This window comes from Lactuca virosa, chromosome 9, assembly GCF_052849685.1.
Source record: "Lactuca virosa cultivar CGN04683 chromosome 9, Lactuca_virosa_CGN04683_v6, whole genome shotgun sequence".
Classification (NCBI taxonomy): Eukaryota; Viridiplantae; Streptophyta; class Magnoliopsida; order Asterales; family Asteraceae; genus Lactuca; species Lactuca virosa.
The window spans coordinates 233,495,045-233,512,724 of NC_136434.1; the positions used below are offsets into that span (position 1 = coordinate 233,495,045).

The following is a 17,680-nucleotide window of genomic DNA, read 5'->3' on the forward strand; positions in this document are numbered from 1 at the left end:
TATACTCATTGTTGTGATACTATACATGAAGTCCTCCACCCCCGGACGTTTCCGCCATCCTTGGTTTCGGGGTGTGACAGTATAAGATACCAAAGAGAAGAGAGATAGAGTTCTCATATGCCATAAATATCACAAAGAAAATCCCTTTGCTGTAGACTGTAAAGCAAACATAGTGAAGGACAAAGCATTCTACCTTAGAATGGCCCAGGAGGTTGAAGACAAAGAGAAATAAATCGAAAAAGCTTTTGTAGCACAAGTAAGAAGATTCCATCAAGTATGGTAATCGAGAGATGAAGATGATGAAAACGATAACAAGACAAAGCGAGGCAAGTTTTGTCTTGTTGCAAGAAAAAGTGTTGACACCGAAGAGAGGTCCACAAAGTTGAAGAAGACATACTGCTTCATGGAAAAGAAAGGAAACACCAGCATCGTTGAATATGTAAAATTTATGATTCAGTCAAACGGTTATAACATGCATGATTGTGAACCACATCTAGAAAAACTTACTCAAATGTTGTTGACGTCCTTTCAGATTATAACAAAAGCCTAAGATGAAAAGAACATAGCGACCCAAGAGTTGTATCACTTGAGAGGAATACTAGAAGACAACAAGCTTAAGGGCAGTATGTTAGAAATAGATTTGAAGTTAGAGAAAGATGTTAGGTTGCTTAGTGAAACTCAGTTAGATCTTGCTTTCAATCAATGGGATTTAACCTTAGCTGAAATTGTACCTTTGAATCAATTAATAGAAAAGTTCTTTAATGAAAGTTAAGCAATGAAAAATCTTGTCAATAACGGATCTGTAGACAATACCTATAATTCGGGTTGGTCAAATGGATACAACACCAGGAAGAAATCTCCACCACGGTTTGATGCTGAACACACATATGTCCCACCTGACAGGACCTTTTATTTCCCAATTAATGACATGACCTACCCTGCAGAGATCTAATGTCACTTTTGGAAACTTCACGACTTGAGAAATAATTATGTGATCGAAGAGATTCTCCCAGAAACATCGAGACGCTCAAATGATTATCACTTAATTCCATTCATTGGAACAATTTGTCCTGGATCAGGATCTGATGTGGGTGAGGATATCATTCTAGAGGAACCAAACATGCACTACTAGAATAGATGTCTTTAATGACACGCAAACCACAACACACACGGATTTGTGTTACGCAAAAGAGAGTGACCTTAAAATAGTTTCATCTCTCCAAAAAATTTAAGGATTTAGATCATGCATTATTGTGTGCCCTTAAATTAGTGTCTCAAGAAAAAATTAAAAACACGGAGGGTGATTTATCTTAAACGCGCGTCCTCTATAACTGTCGTTTTATAATTTTAATGAAATGTGTGTCCCTTGTTACAAAAATCGCAAGTACTACTAATATTCTAGGGATTTTTTGAAAAAAACTCAAAACACTCACTCAGTCAGTATACTCTCCACAATCGATCGGCTCTGCGACCTTGCCTCACCCCGCCTCACCTTGCCGACCACCTCTCCTCCGACAACGTTAGGTTACTTCTCCTTCAGATGACTTCTCCTCGCCTACGACCTTGGGCTCACCTGACCTCGTTGGAGACTGCTCAAATTTACATGCCTTAGGTCCGATTAAGTTATTACAGAAGTCACTTATTGAGCTTGGTGTTCCTGTTGAAACGATTCACGCAAAGTCAACTTCCTCGGTTGACCAGAGAACCTGGTAATAGAAGAGAAAGAGCAGGAGAAAGTCAACACAAGGGGAATAGGTGCCTTCTAGCCATGAATATGATGCTAAATTGAACACATTCAAGGGTTTCTTACCTTATGAAGCTTCTCAAGTTGAACACAAGGTAAAATTTCTAGAAAACCAGATCTTTGTGTTATTCAAACATATGCTCTTAACATGGATACTCAAATTATACAAATATAAAAAAGAAAACAAACTAAGTGTTGCTATAAAAGTTTGATAGTATCAAACTTCTCACCCATGGCCCCACCTTTTTGTTTCTGGAACTGTATGTACCTTAAGGTACAAGTAAAGAAAGCATCAGTGTGTTGATCAAGTGTCTCCGTGTCACTTTGCATTTCAGTTTTGATCAGCTCTATCAGCCCTTGGATTGCAACACTTGTTATCTGTGGATTCCCTTTCTCAAAATAATACAAATAACTGGATAATACCATTTATATAATAAGTAAAAATCTTATAATATAAAGAAATAACAGTAGGATGCTACTTACTTGTTGATTATTTCAACAAAGAGAGTAACGAGCCCACTGCTACCACATGCAACATTTATCATTTGATGTGCAACATTTGCAATCCTTAATGCACGTTAAAGGAAAAGGAAAACCCTAGAACTGGAATTGGAATTGGAATGTAATGACGATTGTGTCAATTCCAAAAAAAGAGGAATGGAATACCTTTCTCCATCCTTGATTCCATCCTAATCATCCACCCAAAACAGACATGAGCATGCATACACAACTCTGCACAAATCTAGCTTTTTCAAAAGTTTAGTAGAATACTAAACATTGAAGAAAAATAAAGAATAGATTTTTAGTTTAAAAAATAGTGGAAATTGGATAAATATGATTGTGTTTGAATTGTGTTTGTTATTAGACATGTGGCTTTATGTGTCAAGGTGTCTCTATTTTCCACATCAAATATATGTGTCCTTTGAAGGGTTCCAATTATGAGGTGAATTGTAGTTACTTGAGCTTTGGAGTCCTATAAACATAAGCAATGAGCTTTTTTATTATGTTTAATCTTTCATTTTGTAAATAAAAAACTCATAGTTATAATTAAACAATGTATAGTGTAGACTTAAGTTAAAACACTATTAAAATCATTTTGATATTATGCAATGCAGTGCAGTGTAACCTGTTGGTTGGTGGAGAAAATAGGTGGAGGAAAAGGTGGTCAAAGAAGATGGCCATAGAAAATTGTTGATCAATGTAAAAGCTAGTTGGCAGTAGTCCAAATTAGTGGGTAGAATTTCAGATTACCAAAGATTGTGTTAGCCTTCATTTTTGACTAACTAGGTAGTATCTTATTGCTTTTGTCTTTCTGTTTCTTTGGTGTCTATGTAAGGCTATTTATAACCCTCTGTCTATTGAATATAGTGTGCAAAAAACTTGAGAGAACATCAAGTGTAGAGTGTCATCACAATTGTAATCTTCTCATAATACTAAAATCTCTAGTTGCAGCCCGTGGACGTAGGATTTGCACCGAATCCGAACCACGTAAAATCCTTGTGTTCCTTCTTGCTTTATTTTCTCGTGAGTTTCTGTGTGTCTGATAGTGTGTTTCCGCTGCGTGTACCCGGTCCGATTCCTAACAACTGGTATCAGAGACAGGTTAGCGAGGTTTTGGAGGGTACAATCATTTTTTTTTCACGCACGAGTGTACCTGATTTGTATCTTGTTTGTCGTAATGGCTGAAGACAAGGTTGTAATCGAAAAGTTCAACGGTTCTGATTTTAGCTGGTGGAAAATGCAATTAGAAGCATTACTATGTCAGAAAGACTTGGACGTGGTACTCGGAGACAAACCGGAGAAAATGGAAAAAGCTGTTGAAGATGCGTGGAACTCAAAGGACAAGAAAGCCAAGGCGGTTATTACATTGTCATTGACGAAGAGCGTTGCTTTCAACATCATGAATGAAACCACGGCGCGTGGTATGATGGAGGCTCTGTCAAATATGTATGAGAAACCATCGGCAGCTAACAAGGTGTTCTTGATGAAGGAGTTGTTCACTACAAGGATGAATGAGGAAGGCTCAGTTACGGTTCACATTAATAATCTAAATTCAATTCTGTCCAGATTATCATCTGTGGGAATTAAATTTGATAACGAGACTCAAGCATCACTGCTACTAGCTTCTCTACCTGATAGCTGGTCCGGAACAGTTACTGCTGTTACGAGTTTCGTGGGGACCAGTGGTATGACTTTTGAAGGGGTTAGAGATTTGGTTCTAGGCGAGGATATCAGACGCAAGAATCAAGGTGGATCTTCCTCTTCTGATTTATTAAATGTCGGAAGAGGTAGAGGGAATAGCAGGAATAGTGGAAGCAGTGGGAGTCGGGGAAAAAGTTCATCTAGAACTAAGAAGAATGTGAAGTGCTGGAACTGCCAGGAGGTGGGACATGTTAAGAGTCAATGTCCAAAGAAAGAATTGAACATTGCCGGTGCTGAGAGTGTGTCTGAGGATGATGCATTGATACTCAGTATGGAAAGTTCTGTAGACTCTTGGGTCATGGATTCAGGGGCTTCGTTTCACGCCATGGACAACGGGGAAACGATGGTGAATCTAAAAAAAGGAGATTTTGGAAAGGTACGGTTAGCAAATGACGAGATGCTTCAAGTAACGGGCATGGGAGATATTGATCTAGTTACTTAATTGGGAACTACATGGAGCCTGAAGAATGTCAGGGTTATTCCGGAGCTGAAAAAGAAATTGATTTCTATTGGTCAGCTGGATAAACAAGGACTGGAAGTAAGGTTTGGTGGTGGTAAATGGAGGGTGGTCAATGATAATCTGGTGATTGCTCATGGTATGAAGTGTGGGTCATTGTATATGGTTGAGGTACCTGCTGAGGGAAGTATGACCGTCCCTGTTAAGCAAGACAAAATCTGGTTCGCTAAATCTACGGCTAAGAGAGTTCATTTTGCAAACATGAATTCTGGAGCCAAGGGGATGTTAGCTGAACGAGTCGGAAAGTCTAAACCAGTCAGGAGATTCTATGACAGTGGGAGCACGGGGTGTGTTCCGGGTACAGTTACAAAGAGCCGTTGGGTTTTGAAGACTAAGACTGAAAAATTCTCTCCTGTTGGAAGTTTGCTAAGTTTGGAGAGTGTTATTGGTCCTCGGTGTATCTCTGGATCTGGTGGAGTGTCCAAACCGGTTGAGACAGAGGATGAGTCGGTGGTGGGATTAGCCACGACTGAGTTGGAGCTAGTGGGAGCTTCAACTGGCCCTTCTAGTACTTGAAGATGAGTGGCGGCTGCAATTAGAGAAATTGGACTAAGTTTAGCTTGTTCTTGGGAACTGGAGGCTTGGAAGACTTGGTTGTTTTAAGATTACTGGAGAATTATTGGGTTATTTTCTCCAAGTGGGAGATTGTTGGTTGGTGGAGAAAATAGGTGAAGGAAAAGGTGGTCAAAGAAGATGGCCGTAGAAAATTGTTGATCAATGTAAAAGCTAGTTGGCAGTAGTCCAAATTAGTGGGTAGAATTTCATATTACCAAAGATTATGTTAGCCTTCATTTTTGACTAACTAGGTAGTATCTTATTGCTTTTGTCTTTCTGTTTCTTTGGTGTCTATGTAAGGCTATTTATAACCCTCTGTCTATTGAATATAGTGTGCAAAAAACTTGAGAGAACATCAAGTGTAGAGTGTCATCATAATTGTAATCTTCTCATAATACTAAAATCTCTAGTTGCAGCCCGTGGACGTAGGATTTGCACCGAATCTGAACCACGTAAAATCCTTGTGTTCCTTCTTGCTTTATTTTCTCGTGAGTTTGTGTGTGTCTGATAGTGTGTTTCCGCTGCGTGTACCCGGTCCGATTCCTAACATAACCATCGATCCCATTGGTTCTCCATTTTTTGTTTTATTATGCACAATTACTTTTTTTTATTTTTACCTTTTAAACTTTTGGCAACATGTAACAAGATGCTTCTTTTTCACGTTGAAGAGAACAAAGTGGTGGTTTCTACACAGAATTCAGGAAGTTTTGGAGAGATTATATGTGGAAAACATGATGTGCTTACAGAGGCCTTAGGTACTGAGGAACAACATGGGCATGTACGAGGGATGGGTAAATTTATAACGCCACATCAATACTTTTATTTACCGAAGAATGATAAGCTTTACTTGGAGATTGAGAACGAGAGGATGGATAAATGAATCAACAAAATTGAAGATGACTTAGAGAAACTAAAAAGAGGTGTATGTAATGTTTCCACACGCTCAAGTTGCCAAATATGGGGCATTTTTGAAGATGTTGAAAAAGAACCACCGGAAGAATCGCTTGTAAGTCCTGGGTATAAATGCATATTTTTAAAGTATTTTCTTTCTACAAACTAACATACTATACTTTTTGGATAATTCATGTCTTCTTGTGGTAGACTTTGCCGCAAATGTATTCGCTAAAGGATCAATAATGAAGTATAGTGCCTCGGGTCTTATGAAAATCAGCATTATTACTACTTTATATATTTTCATTTTTTTAGAAAATTGGATCTTAATAACTTTTTACCTTTACGTAATATATTAAAACATTCAAGTTATGATGGAAACAATCTTACAAGAAAAAGCTTTACGACCTATTCCACTTGAAGAGGAGTACATTGTGAAGGTTAAAGATGCACTTGGGCACATACTAAGTTGGTCGAGACACTTAGTTATTCGATGCTCTGACCTGTTAATACTCTTTACGCATACCATTTACACAGATTTAATGTTATTTGCTCTCTCAACATAGTCAGTAGAAACTGATTTGTAAGAGTTACCTGAAAAACTATATATAATAAGAAAGATCTTAAAGAACTTTGTATTAACTGTTCATAAGTAAGCTCAGATGTTCTAATATAAGTCAAAGAAATAGAAATGTTCCCTCTGTCGGATTCAAGATCAAAAGTCAACCCTTCATTGTCAAATTTTTACCATGGATTTTTTAGGCAAAATAAGCTTGTCTCTTAACCATGGATTTTTTAGGCAAATTCCATGATCTCGTTATGTGTTCATTCCATTCTTGTGATTCCATTTCATTATATATCGAAAATACCCTTGGTTTTCTTAATTTTTCTGATATTTGAGTGAGTTCATTTTCAGCTTCAGTAAATGATTCACCAGACATGCTTTTGTTTCCTGATATTTTCTTATAATTGAGTGTGTTCATTCCATTCTTGTGATTCCTATTTCCTGGTTCACTTCACACCAAATGCAACAAACATGTTTTTGTTTCCAGCTTCCTTTTTCATTCTGTTTTTTATATTTTTTTAGGGAAAAGTGGTGCAGGAACCTATGAAAAAGCATGCAACAACAGTGAAAAAACATGCAACACCCGTAAAAGAATTAATAGGAAGTAATAAGAAAGAAAAAGGGGACAGAAAATATTGTAACGACCAAATTTTTCAAATAAATTTTTCATTTTTAATTAACCAAACATTCCCATAATGTGCAAAGTAACATTGACCATTGTTTTCAAAATTCATAACATTAACATTTTATTCAAAACATCAGACTGTCCCATGAAAACAAATTCCGGAGAGTGCATGTCCCGCCATCAATCCTTTCCCTTGCCCTTATGCTCAGAAGTACCTGCAACAAATTAACAAACTGTAAGCTAGCGCTTAGTGAGTTCCCCAGAGCATACCCCACACAATCTACATAATCACATAATCCATATTAGCTATAAAAGCTACATAAACCATATAAGCCATGCATACAACATATAAGGATGCCATGGAAACCCTCCAATGTCTTATACCTAGTGCCACTGGAACCCCCACGTGGTCTTAACTACCTTCCATGGGAACCCCCACATCGTCTTCACTACCAAGAAAAATATAATACAAGCTAAACATGCAAATATACAAGGATGCCATGGAAACCCTCCAAGGTCTTATACCAAATGCCATGGGAACCCCCACATGGTCTCAATCTACTGCCACGGGAACCCCCAGGGTCTTCTATGAAAATGTCATAAAAACATAACGCATAATCAATCAACAATCTACATATCATTAAATGGGCCGACCTTGTTGGCTTAGACGCATTGGTATGGTGAGAAAACTCACCTCTCAAGAATGTTGAACTGATACGACAAGATCAAATAAGTCCCAACGCGTAGCTCCAACTCAACTGCCTATAGTCATCATGTGATTAGCTTGTCAAAATCCCGAAATACCATAAATATCCTCAAAGTCAAACTTGGTCATCCCTGGTCAAAGTCCCAGTCAACAGTCAAGGTCAACAGTCCATGTTGACCCCAACTCGTCGAGTGCATCTAGTAACTCGTCGAGTTCCTTCAGAGTCTAGAAAACCGGGACAAACCCTAGCCAACTCACCGAGTTGTCTCATCGACTCAACGAGTTCACTCAATGTCCATTCAGACGGGGAACCTGATCCAACAAGTCGAGTTGCCAGGGCAACTGGTCGAGTCCGCCCCTGTTTGCTTATTCCGATGATATGTCGATTGCAGGAACTCTAGGGCTTAGATCTGAAACCTAAAGGTGTCTAGAAGGATAAAGTTTCCAACTTTATCCTCTAGAACCACTCCTAATGCTCTAAGGCCCTTAACTAAGTTTGGAAAGCTCAAAAGCTTAGCCATGAGGTTCAAGACTCTAGGGATCTAGAATCCCTCCTTTCCAGAAGAGTTCCTAATCCTCAAAACATTCCAAATATGGAGGCTTTATGGACATGCATGTCCAATGCATGTCTTGAAGTCAAAATGGCCAAAAAGGGGAATTATACTCCAACAACCCATGCATGGCATCCTTGCTTAACCAAAAGATAGATCTAGCCCACCTTGGGACCATTTTTCCCTGGAGATTCATAAAGTTGCAAAGTTAATGAACCCTATGCATGCAATCAACAAGAATGATAGGAAATGAAGAGTAAACTCAAGATATAGTCATATTCTAAGATAAAAATCGAATCTTGAAGACTTACAGTAGTCCACATGATGATCAAGCTAAAGAGTGAGGGATTTGTTTGCTGGATCTTCTCCTTCTTCTCACTATCCTCTTCTTCTTAAGCTCCAAAAGTCAATCTACCTCATAATATGAGAGGAAATGGTGATTAGAGTTTAGCACAAACATTGTTAGGGTTTGGAGGGTGATGGAAGGTCATCATCAAGGTTTTTAAGGAGATTATATAGGGTGCAAACCCTAAAATTAGGGTTTTCCCTTTACAACGCCTACTCGTCGAGTCGGGCCTTCCGACTTGTCGAGTAGGTCCTAGATCCCGCGTCCCACAAATGAACTATACTCTACAATTTGTAGCTCCCCAACTCGTCGAGTTCAAGTATAAAACCCTAAAATTATGAAAAGAAATTGATACCTGAAATGAGCATTACAAATCTCCCCCACTTGAACTAGACTTCATCCTCGAAGTCTGCTGATGCGAAAAATCCGGGTAGTGCTCTCGCATCTCATCCTCGGGCTCCCATGTCCATTCAGAGCCTCTTTGGTGCTACCATTGCACCTTCACTAACTTCACCTCCTTGTTCCGAAGAACCTTGTTCTTCCTATCCAAAATCGCAACGGGCCTTTCTATATAGTTCAAACTCTAGTCCAACTGAATATCGTCCAGAGAAACAACTGTGGCCTCGTCTGTGACACTCTTCCGGAGCTGAGACACGTGGAAGGTGTTGTGTATCTGGATAAGCTCGTCCGACAGAACCAAACAATATGCCACCTTGCCCACCTGAGCAGTAATCCTGAATGGTCCGATATATCGGGGCCCTAGCTTGCCCATTTTCCGAAACTTAATGACACCCTTCCATGGTGACACTTTCAGCAAGACGAAATCTCCCACCTGAAACTCGAGATCCGATCGGTGACGGTCCGCATAGCTTTTCTTACGGCTCTGTGCAATTCGCAATCTGTCAAGCACCTGCTGAATCAACTCACTAGTCTTGATCACCACCTCGGTGCTCCCCATTACTTGGTGCCCTACTTCACCCCAACAAACAAGGGTCCTACACCTCCGACCATACAACATATCAAATGGCGGTCGGTCGATACTAGCATGATAACTATTGTTGTATGAAAACTCTGCTAGTGGGAGGTATGTATCCCAACTCCCTCCAAATTCCAATACGCATGCCCGAAGCATATCGTCGAGTGTCTGGATCCTCCTCTCACTCTGGCCGTCTCTCTCGGGGTGGTACGCCGTGCTGAAATGTAAATGAGTTCCTAGTTACTCGTGGAACTTCTTCCAGAATCTAGATGTAAACCAGACATCTCGGTCAGAGACTACTGACGATGGCACTCCGTGCCTAGCCACTACCTCTCGTACGTAAATATCCGATAATTTCTCAGTGTAGATGCTCTCGGAGATTGGAATAAAGTGAGCACTCTTCGTCAATCTGTCCAAGATAATCCATATGGCATCCACACCCCTCTTTGTCCTCGGTAACTTCGTGATGAAGTCAATAGTGATCTCTTCCCATTTCCACATAGGAAGGGATACTGGCTGATCCTTGCCATGAGGTCGTTGATGTTCGGCCTTGACCTTCATGCAGGTCAAGCATCGCTCCACAAACCACGCAATCTCCTGCTTCATGCAGGGCAACCAGTAACTTAACCTCAGATCTTTATACATCTTCGTGGCCCCTGGGTGAATAGAGAACTTGGATCTGTGTGCCTACTCCAGGATCTTCTGCCTCATACCTCCAGTTACCGGTACCCACACCCGCCCGCACTGTTTCAGAAGACCCCGACTATCCCGAACAAACAAGGGGTACTGACCCCGAATCCGCTCTACCTTCCACTTCTCCTTATTCACACCCTCCACCTGAGCTTGCTTGATCATATCCAACAAAGCAGAGATCACCGTCATCCTCAAACAAACGTTCCCAATCTGTGCACTTGCCGCTTTCCATCTCAGAGCATAGGCCACCACATTGGCCTTCCCTGTATGGTACAAGATCTCGCAATCATAATTGTTGGGTCAAAATTTGGTTTATACTTTACTTTTCTAGGAAAATGTATTTTTATGTCTAGGACCGTAAACAGCTTGGTGTTTACGGCTGTATATGTGTTTACGGTTGTGTTTACCGCCGTGAACAGGTTTACGGCCGTAAACCCATTCACGGCCCATGTCTACTATATATAGGGTGAGGAGTGCATGTGTCAGAGGGTAAGGCTAGAGAAGTAGAGCATTTTCTAGAGAGAGAAAACTAGAGAGAAGAATAGTGTGTGTGAGAGAATCTAATGTGTATGGAGCATCACTCATATCTTTGAATACATCATAGATTCAAGTTATTCTTCTTCAATTGATATGGCATCATCCGTTTGATCGAGATTCCGCACCATCAAACAGATCTGATTGATACACAAGCAGATTGGGGACTTACAAGTGGTATCAGAGCAAACTATAGATATCTGACAGAACAACTTGCAGAGTTAACTGCTGAACTTGACACATTAAAACATAAGTTTGAAAATGTGGATTTTAATTTCAGAAAATTTGATGTGTCGAGTGAAGTAGTTGCATCAATGATGGAAAATAGTTTGAGATTTAAAAATAATCAGTCAAAGGGTTTAGGGTATGATAAAGTGCCTCCTCCTTTTAATCACACCTATCAGTATAACCCTTTGACAAAATAGGAAATGGACAGAGAGGCACATCTCAAATATGGCAAACCTGCTGTATTTGTGTCGGGATGTGGTCCTCAGGTTGCAAGTACTAATGTTTCTACTTCTTATGCAGATCAACCTTTAAGGCATTGCAAGCAAGCTGCTGAAGAGAGTGTGTCTGATAGTAAAATTGTATCAAAGTTTAATGACTCAATCTTTTTCGATATATTTGATGATATCTTTGATAATTCTGCCGTGGTTGTGCCAGAAAGTGTTGAGCTGAACGATTCTAATGCTTCCACTTCTTGTGCAGGTAAAGTAGTAGAGGATGAGGACAAGGAGAACATAACTAATTCTAGTTCTGCAAATTCTGATGAATATCAAACCAATGACTCCTTGAACTCAGAATCTGTTGCTTTTAACTTAGTTGCTACTAATCAACCTGCTGTTGGTAAATACAGGCCACCAATTCAAACTAAACAGAGTGCCTGCTGTAAGTGTGCATGTGGGAACAACCAGGGACAAGGCATGGATACGCCACCAGGGGCAGGAAGAAACAACTCCTACATGAAGAAGCAGACTTGCTTTCACTATGGAACACCTGGACACATTGCCAGAAATTGTCCTAATCGCGCATATGTTCCCTACTACGCAAAAGGATGGAAAAATGAGCCAAGAGGGAGATTTTCCAAAAGAAACCACTCGAGGCCACGTTCAAGTAATGGCGACTGGAATGCCATGAAGGGAAAGAATTTAAATCCCAAGGCCAAGAATCCATCTCCCAAGGTCAAGAAGGGAATGCCGGTCAAGAAGCAAAAATCAAAGTCATCTCAACGATCGACTTCTAGTTCAAAAGCAAGTACTGAGGCACCCATCATATCGAACAATAAATGGGTTAAATCCAACTACAGATGGGTACCAAAGGTGCAATCTCCCAAATCTTCTAATGATTCTAATATTTCTACATCTTCTGTTTTTTATAAACATGACATGTCATGGGAGAGTGTATCTTGCAAAGATGACAAAGGTCAATCTAGTTTTATAATGGACTGGGTTCCAAAGATCAACTGATCCCGCTCGGTGTCGAAGCAGCTATGGAGGCATATCATCAGACTTCGGTTTGTTGATAGTAGCTGTTCCTGGCACTTGCTAGGGGACATATCTCAACTGTACTACATTCATAACTTTGTTTGAGAGTATGTGTCCTTTACGGGAAGGGAAGAAAGGAGAGGATCACACATGGGTTTTGTGCTTAATGACATGAAGAATTTTCGGATCTGTTCTGAGATTATACGTGTTGTTCTCAGACCTTCTGGATGAAAATTCAATCGGTGACTTACAGTTTGATTTTTCTTCTCGATACTCCTGAGTTTTTCTTAAGCTGATTCTCTTCAAAGACAAATTTTTGTTTTAGGATAGTATAAATTTGCGCATTTGCTTTCGTTTCTCTCCTATGCAAAAATTTAGTGGGAGAAATAAAAACAAAACAAAAATTAGAAAATTTTAAAAAATCCAAAAACATTAGAAAATCAAAAAATCCAAAAATATGTTGTTAATGGAATGTGCTTGCAGGTGATGTGTTGGGAAGTGATATCAAGAAACTGATAACGGGCAGTTTAAAATATGTGTAAGGGACTAAAGACGAATTGTCTAGACTCTATGTTCAATGTGCTGGTAGGCACAAAGGATTCAAAAGGACTAGACTTAGATTGACAAATGAAAGGACTAGACAATATGTACTTAGATAGTTTCATTTGGACTGACAATACGACGCTCGGGTAGATTGAGCAGTGAGATAAACATGGGAACCTGCGAGATACACTACAAGTTAATTATATAGAACTGTGTCTGAACATTTCCTTGATGTATGGACTCATGTCCTTAATTCCGGTATTGATAGGGAAACTGGGGGTTCTGATAAAGTAGGTATGTAGGAAATTATTTTCTTGCTTTCTATCTGTCAGTTATATGTTCCTTCCTTTGCGTGATTGGAACATATCCGACCTGGAATGAAACATATGCAACTCTATCTCTATATATTTCCATATCTATGAAATTCTTTCTATCCTGTTAGCCATATGATGTTCCCTCTGCGTGATTGGAAGATCCGACCAGGGACACAACATATGCATTCTACTATCTCTCTAAACCCTATCTATGTTAGTCATATGGTGTTCCCTCTGTGTGATTGGAAGACATCCGACCTGGGATACAACATATGCACTTCTATATCTGACTTCTTTCTTAATGATTGAATACTCACCTAAAGTAAGGAGTTCTTTGGAAGTTCTTGATTACCGGGGTATATTGGGAAGTGGGAAACACGTTCTAGTACATCTAAAATTGAACCATTTAATAGGTTGTCTGTAGATCTTGCTGCTTAATTTAAGTGGCCAACAATATCATTGGTCGTCGTCAGCTAAATGTCCATTTAGGAATATATATCACAATGACTTGTCACTTATAATCTGTCCAAATTGTCAACATCCTTTGTGTTTAAGTGGACCACAATACTAGTGATTGACCAGATCTAGACATGCAGGCGTGTGCTGATAAATGATATTGGATGGCTTGACAACTTTGATCCCAAATATTTTTTTTATTTTTGTTAAATTTGTTCATAGTTTTCCTCTATACACAAATTTAGGGGGAGAATTAAAAAAAATTGCAAAAAGCAAACAAAAAATCAGAAAATTCAAAAATCAAACAAAAATCGGAAAATTAAAAATCCAAAAATAGTATTATTTATGTTTTATTTCTTGTTCAGAAAAAAAATCAAAAATCCAAAAATATTTGTGTTTCTGTTTTAGAAAAAATATGAAAAATCCAAAAATATTGTTTGCTAAGTTTTGATTTTTTTTCTGAACAAGAAATAAAACAGAAATAACACTATTTTTGGATTTTTAATTTTCTGATTTTTGTTATAGTGTTATTTCTATTTTATTTCCTGTTCAGAAAAAAATCAAAAACCCAAAAATATTTTTGTTTCTGTTTTAGAAAATATGAAAAATACAAAATATTGTGTGCTAAGTTTTCTTTTAGTTTTGTTTTGTCTTGAAAAGTGAATTTAAATGTAGATGAGACTCATGGAGACTGAATCGAAAATTTCTGAGCCAAGGCTTCATCCGTGATAATCGAAGAATTCTCATTCGAAGGAGCAAGAAATGAAGACTATTCTTTCAACATTCAATTTTTCTATCCCAGAAGCAAGGTGAAGCTGTACTTGAAGATTATGTGACAGATTGCATTGAAGCCTCCTCAATCAATTTGCTGCTATCTTGTACCCGCTGAAGTGATCCAGAAGATTAGATTTCTCTATTATTCTCTCTGAAGATTCTCAAGCTCAAAGCGAAATTTTCAAGAATCTTTTCAAGAAGCCTCCTCACCCAACGTGCGTTCAATGCCAAATTCTGAAGAAAAGCCCAATTGCTCAAGATGAAGTCATTTATTGAAGATTCATCATGTTCATATTGAAGCTGTGAAGAATTTGAAGATTAATACTGAAGCCAAGATCCCAATGAAGATTGACAAAAAAAACCCAGCTACTTTTTAGGGGGAGTTTTTTGGGTCAATTAGAAAAGAAAGCTATAAACCAAGGGGGAGATTGTTGGGTCAAAATTTGGTTTATACTTTACTTTTCTAGGAAAATGTATTTTTATGTCTAGGACCGTAAACAACTTGGTGTTTACGGCTGTATATGTGTTTACGGTTGTGTTTACGGCCGTGAACAGGTTTATGGCCGTAAACCCATTCACGGCCCATGTCTACTATATATAGGGTGAGGAGTGCATGTTTCAGAGGGTAAGGCTAAGAGAAGGAGAGCATATTGTAGAGAGAGAAACTTAGAGAGAAGAATAATGTATGTGAGAGAATCTAATGTGTATGGAGCATCACTCATATCTTTGAATACATCATAGATTTAAGTTATTCTTCTTCTCGTTCTTCTTCTATTGATATGGCATCATCCGCTTGATCGGGATTCCGCACCATCAAACATATCTGATTGATACACAAGCAGATTGGGGACTTACAATAATCTTTCAGTACATCCAACAACCTCCTATGCCGCATGTTCAAGCTCTGCTGATCCATCAAATACTTCAAACTTTTGTGATCAGTGAAGATGATGCAACGAGCTCCATACAAATAGTGCCTCCAAATCTTGAGGGAAAATACCACTGCCCCTAATTCCAGATCGTGAGTTGGGGTAGTTCGCCTAGTGAGGCTTCAACTGCCTCGAGGCGTACGCGATCACATGCCCTCTGCATTAGTACATCGCCTAACCCTGTGATAGACGCGTCAAAGTACACTGCCAAATCCTCCAACCCATCGGGTAGTGCTAAAATCAGGGCCTCACATAACCTCTATCTCAAGGTCTCAAAAGCCAACTGCTGATCTGGGCACCACCTAAAAGTCACATTCTTCTTGGTCAACCGAGTCAAAGGCACCGCAATCTTGGAGAAATCCTAAATGAATCTCCGATAGTACCATGCTAGACCCAAGAAGCTATGTATCTATGATGTATTCTTCAGTACTTCCCACCGCATCACTGCTTCAATCTTGACTGGATTAACCAAAATACCCTATTGGTTCATGATGTTCCCCAAAAACTGTACCTCTCTCAACAAGAAGTCACACTTTGAGAACTTGGCATAAAGCCTTTGCGTCCTCAGTGTCTCCAACACCTCGCTCAGATGCTGCTCGTGCTGCTCCTTGGTATTAGAATAGACCAAAATGTCATCGATGAACACAGTCACTGACTGATCCAACATCGGCATACACACCTTGTTCATCAGATCCATGAACGCTGCTAGGGCATTGGTGAGCCCGAATGGAATCACCAAAAAACTCATAGTGCCCATACCGAGTCCTGAAAGCTGTCTTCGGTATATCCTCATAATGAATCCTCATCTGATGGTACCCCGACCGAAGATCAATCTTGGAAAACCAAGACACACCCTGCAGTTGATCGAACAAATCATCGATCCTCGGAAGCGGGTAATGGTTTTTCACCATTAGATTGTTCAGCTCTCGATAATCAATACACATCCTGTGTGACCCGTCAATCTTTTTCACGAACAAGATTGGTGCTCCCGCACAGGGAACTGCTCGGACGGATAAACCCTCGATCTAGGAGCTCCTAAAGCTGCGTAGATAGCTCCTGCATCTCGGGCGGAGTTAGCTGGTACGGTGCCTTGGCTATCGGAGCGGCACCCAACACCAAATCAATGAGAAACTCCACTTGCCTCTCCGGGGGCACTGCATGTAACTCTTAGGGGAAAACGTCATGATACTTCTATACAACCGGTACACTGCCCAAATCTGTCGGGGTCTCAACCCTCGTATCCGAGATGTACGCCAAGATTCTCGAACAACCCTGATGGAGAAGTCTCCTAGCCCTCGCAGCTGAATAGAGGGTTGGCCCCTGCGAGGCCCTCTCTCCATGAATAACCAGTTCTCCCCTACTTGGGGTTCGAACTCTCACCAGCTGGCACTCGCAATCTATCATGGCCTCGTTGGCCCCCAACCAATGCATCCCTATGATCACCTTCAGTCCTCGCAACAGTATCAGAACCAGATCGACATGCAACCTCTCCCCAACCCCTTCAGGAGACAACCCTGATTTACCCTCGCAACACTCACAGTGCGGTCATCCGCAATCTCAACCTCAACCGGGGAACCCAAAGTCCCCGACGCATCCCGTAACTTCTTGCTAAGCATAAGAGATACAAATGATCGGATAGCACCTGAATCGAATAGAACATGAGCCAAAATACCATTGACCAAAAAGGTCCCTATAGATAAGCACAATATACAAATAAGAAATGCAAATAAATGTAGAGCACGAACATAAAATACGTACCAGCCGCAACGTCTAGTGCTGCCCGAGCCTCCTTGGTGGTCAATTGAAATGCGCGGCTCTTCACCACAGTAACATCCGCCTCAGCGGAGCGGCTATCAGCGATCCTCGGTGTGGCGGGCGCAGGCACCGCGATTGCTCCTTCCCCTCCCTGCAACCTCAGACAATCGGCCTTATTATAGCCAGTCTGGTTGCAGTTGAAACAAATCAGGCCCTTCTTGGGGCAATCCCTGCTCACGTGGCCCGGCTGACCACACGTATAACATACCGGGCCCGTCTCCCGGAAAACTCCACCATGAGATATCCTACACTTGGCACACCAGCTACGGCTCTGCTGGCCCCTATTAGATGAATCCGAGGTCTTAGGCTTTTTAGCCGGACCTAATATTGTATGTGCTTACTCGGGCTTCCGCTTAGTGCATAACTCCAACTCCATCTCTTGCTCACGGGCCTTCTCCACCATCTCATTCAGGTTTTTTCACCCTGTAAAGCTCACAAACTCACATTTATCATCCCTCAG

At 40.3% G+C, this 17,680-nt stretch overlaps 1 pseudogene; it reads right to left on the minus strand.

Moving 5' to 3' along the window:
* Nucleotides 1–1,942: 1,942 nt before the first annotated feature.
* On the minus strand, nucleotides 1,943–17,457 carry LOC145140396 (vacuolar protein sorting-associated protein 35B-like; annotated as a pseudogene).
* Between the last annotated feature and the right edge of the window lie 223 nt (nucleotides 17,458–17,680).